Here is a 5,066-nt window from a genome sequence, read left to right on the forward strand (position 1 = left end):
ATAGTTTTCAAAATTGTGGTTACTTTTCCCTTAATCAGATGATTTCTAAATTAATAATTTCTACTACTCCTAGAATATGTATTGTTTTACTCCTTCAAAATATATTTGTAAATTTCTCCTTCCTAGAAAAATATTCTAGATAACTCAGAGTAAAGTATATGTGGGTATACACATATGTATATATTTATATGTATACACCTACATGTAGATAGACATATATATGTATATATAGAGATATACTGCACTGCAGAGTTTAAGTATAGAAAGAACAAAGTAGTAACACAGATTGTCACTGAATAATAAAGTTTGGTTGAGCTGCTCGGTAGCATCTTTCTCCTCCAGCCCCCAGCCCCTGAGTATGTCACTATCCTTATCCCACAAATCCTAGGCAGCAGTTAAGTGCATGGATTCTGCAAGCACAGAGTTGGGTTAAAATCCAGGCTTTGCTACTTGCTTGCTGTGTGACAGTACTCCAATTATTTAGTCTCTGTGCTCCTTAATTTTTCTCAACTGTACAATAAGGCCTCAAATGTTTCTTAGCTAAAAGGTCTTATGTAAAGTTAATTAAGTATATACACACATAGTCAGCACTAAATGTTACATAGTACTATTATTTACAGGCACTATAAATTACTAAGTGATTTTTGTGTATATTTGGAGCCTTACCTGCTTCTATTTTGGTAGCTTATTACATTTTGAATCCAAAGAGGATAGGAAACTGATTTCCTGAAACTATTTTATATAGAACATTTAACAAAAGAATATATAGAGATCATGTTGAAGAAAATAAAATATAGTTTTAGGCAGTTGATGTTTCTTGCTCTTTATGAAAGATGTAAATAAGTTCTACTTAAGGAAACAAAAGTCAACATAGATTAAGAAGTGGTTCAACACTGAGGAAGTGAATTCTATGAATCTTCCTTATGATCAGCTTTCCTTTGTAATCCTGTTTAAATGCTGAGTGACATTTACTTTTCATATGGCACGCATCTCATCTTATTTACACACTGAGATGGAATAGGTCCATATGTTGCAGGCCTAAATCATTGTCTTCTTCAAATTTCTTCTAACAAAGTGAAATCTAGCTAATGAGGGCATTAAAATTTGGAAAAAGAGTTTAGAAAACTGAAAGGAAACTAAGTCCTACATACATTATTGATGAACAAATTTATCTCAAATTTCTTTATTGTTTAATCAGTTGTCTGGTGGTCACTTGATTATTTAAACTAAAAATATCACTGATTCTTTTTGAATGTCATACTGGGGATTGAATCCAGGGCCTCCTGCAGGCTAGGAACATACTCTACCACAAAGTTACATCCTTAGCCCCACACTGATTCTTAAAATAAGATGTTGGACATTGATAAAGGGGACTCAATATAGGAAACTGGATAAGACAGGTTGGTTGTGAGAGATATCCCCTCAATACAAACAATGCTTATGAGAGATACAAATAATCTTTCTCTAATTGTAATGCCTATGGTAAAGCTAAAATCAGTGTAAGTATATGACTAGGGAGATACTGAAAAGAGAGGGACTAATTCTTCTGTAAGTATGGGCTGTGGATAGTCTTGAAGGATGAACAGAAGTAATACAACCTCCACTAAAGGAGCAGCCAGCGAGCCCGCAGCGTGTCAGGTCCATGCATTAGGTGGCTGAAGCAAGAGTACATGTGACATGGTGGAGAGTGGCTTTACATGTGACTGGCAAAAGGATGGAAGCTGAAACAAGATAGTATCGGTGGAAATGGAAATGGACAGGACAGGATTTACTCAATAAATATTTTGAATTTCACTGGACAACAGCACAGTGATGAATGGCAATGGAGATTTAGGGAGTGAGGAATTGGGACGATGTGGCACGGGTTTGTGATGTTAACTCAGATGGGAATAACATTGGCTAGATTTTGTTTTGTGCTGTGTTTTTCTTTGGTATCAGTAATTCAGATTAAGATATTTTGAGTCTGAATGTTTTGTCACTGTGTAGTGTTTGGCTAGCTGCAGCATGCTCTAACTTGATTTGAGGTATGATGTATGTCTCCGGCTTTCTCTTGCTCACTTTTCTCTTACAAAACATCACTTACTTTCTTCAGAGCTCGCAGTTTTTACCTCTAGTGAAAAGCAATACAAGTGACTAGTGACAACTAAAATAAAAAAATCTCTTCCTGTGATTCAACGAAGGCACACATCTAGATAACAGAACACATTTCTCTGGGTACAGTGTTCCAGGTGGCTGTCTGGGGCCTTGCAAACTTCCAGATCTCTAACTAGGCAAGAGAATTAGCAAGGAAAGTAAACAGTTCATTTTTTGCACACGAGGAAACTTCTCTCGTGTCACAGATACATTCCCATTCCTGAGAGTTATGTACAAGTCAATAAAGGTTTACTAAACAGTTGGAAATACAGTTAAGTAAGAGCTGAGATTTTAAAAAATCACTCAAGAATATGCATGTTGTAAACCATTTGGCAAAGAACTCCAGCTTGTTTCTTTTTGCTGAATTTCCTTAAATATCAGCTTTGGCAGACAAGTGAAGATCCTCTATCAATGGATACTCGGGAAATTGGGCTGCATTCCATGTTTTCTTCTTAAACCCGAAGACTCAATTCACACTATTGATGGATGAACTGTATTTTTCTCTTTAAAAATAATTCTTAACTTACACTATACAAGTGACATGTACTAAAAGCATATTTCAAGAATTTTTGAAACAAATGAAGGCAAATATTGTATTCTTTTGGACTGTCAATGTGTATTTAGATGCCAGTGTAAGAATGTTTTACACTACAATTGATTTTCATTTATATTCAATTTTAGAGAATAGCTATCTATCTTGTTGATTCAAGAGATCAATGAACTTTTAAAAATTTCCATTAACTTCTTACTTTTGGTCTTACAATTTATTTCTATATTTTTTAGAATGAGAGTAGAAAATGAAACTCAACTTTGCAGCTTGAATAGAGCTCTTGTGCAAATAAAGATGGGATTGAGATTTAGATTTCTGTGCCCCACAAACTGAAATTAATGTTCAAATGACATGTGTATTTGGACTTATTTATGACAACTCTCCCAAATATTAAGTAAAATTGAAGAATAGATTTAAATTTTAGGAATCATGTACTTTTCAATGTAAATATGTCATTAGAGAGAAAGATAACATATAATAACTTGATAATATGCTTTCTTAATAAGAATTTATGTTTATTTAAAATCACCAACACTTTAAATATGTGTCTAAGAATTTTTTTTCTTTCAGATTCCAAAAAAAAAATTGAGCCCCCATAGTTGTCTAGCTTGCATGGTAAGATTTCTTCTTTAGCGTGATCAGTTATCTTATTTTTTTTTTAAATGTTAAATCTGAGAATTTAAAACCTGTCAGGGAAAAAAATACAGTTCTTTATTACAAAAGACTTATGAAGGTTTTTAAAAAGGTTTTAGCATTTGGAGAGTCAATTTAACATTAACGTGTAAAAGTTATTTTAGATAAGAGTAAAGCTCTTATGACAGAATTCTTGTTAGTTTAGAATAATTTAATTTTTAATTCTTTTAAATTTGAAATGTTAGTTTAGGCCATGATGATAGTAGAGTTAGGTATTTAATATTGATTAAAAACTTTCATTATTTTTAAATGATTATTTTACTTTCATTTTTTCCCCCTCAGTTAAGGCATTTATGCAGAATCTATCCTAAATAAGAGTCCACACTGGAATTTTCCCTTACAAGCTCATTCCTTCTGTTTCACCAGGGCCAAAGACCTCATGCAGCTCCTGAAGTGAATTATGTTCTCTGCTGCAAGGCTTTCTGCCTATGACCTGGATTTTTCTTTCATTTTGTCCATTCAAGTTCTTGTTGTCTTTTCAGTTGGTTTGGAAATCTGTTCCTAGACTATTACTCAAATCTTAGTGGCCAATATACCCGAATAAGTTCTCCTTTCCAGGTAATGTCTTTCTTTACTGTCAAGCCAAAGAAATTCTGCAGGAAATGTCAGAGATGCTTTTTGAAGGGAAGCCTTTTCAATAGTTCCCTAAATCATACCTTTAAGGATCTGCTTGTCTGATTTGGTGTTATAATTGTATAATAATCCCACAGTGCATTCCATGGGTCATAGCTTTAAGCCAAACTAGGAATGCTGACCTTCTAGGCATTGTCATACTCTAGAGCAGTTCTCGTTGTGATGATGACCCGCCCTCAGAGACATTTGAATATGACTGGAGATAACTTTTGGTTGGGGAGATGCTACTGGCATCTAGTGGATTCAGGCTGGAGATGCTGCTCAACATCTTATAATAGAAAGAGTAACCAACCCTCTACAACAGGGATTACTCAACCCTAAATTTCAATAGTGCTAATTTTGAGAAACCCTATTCTGGGGCAGTATCAGTCTAGGATGAAGGTAATTAATATTGCTAAAAAGCTTTTTCCTTTTAACCTGAACTCAGAGGTGAAGTGCATTTTTATTTTTTAACAAGAACAGTACAAATATTCATGAAATGACTGATCCTTTTGCTTTGTTGGGGATAAAAATGAAAAAATGTACACTTTTCAAATTTGGGCTTAAATTAAGGAATCTTTAATAAACAAAGTAGGGGACTTCAGTTTGATTTTGAATGTTAATCTTATAGCTTTAAAAATAATACTTCTTGTGTTTTTAAAGTGTTACTTTCTCAGATTATGTTATTTTCTCTAATTTGAAACAAATGACAATTTTCTTGAATTTCTGTGAATGCTCAGAGTATATTAATGTTTATCATATTTTCCTCCCTATCTTTAATTTATAATTTTCTTTTTTTAAAGGTAGAAATTTTAAATTTTTATTTAAATATTTATTTTAAAGGGACAAACAATAAAAACAATGATACAAAATTTCAAAAACAAGATAGTAGGAGAGTAACAATAGTTTGCACTTTGCTTATTGTTGTCTTCAAAGTAGTTGCTCAGATTATAATGCATAGGAATGGAAAATTGATCAAGCAATACAAGTAAAAACTTTTGTTTTCAATGAACTAATAAAAATTACTAGTATAGCTATCTTACCAATTTGATATATATAGTATATATCATACATACAT

This window comes from Chinchilla lanigera, unplaced genomic scaffold, assembly GCF_000276665.1.
Source record: "Chinchilla lanigera isolate Chin_1 unplaced genomic scaffold, ChiLan1.0 scaffold00038, whole genome shotgun sequence".
NCBI classification, from domain to species: Eukaryota; Metazoa; Chordata; class Mammalia; order Rodentia; family Chinchillidae; genus Chinchilla; species Chinchilla lanigera.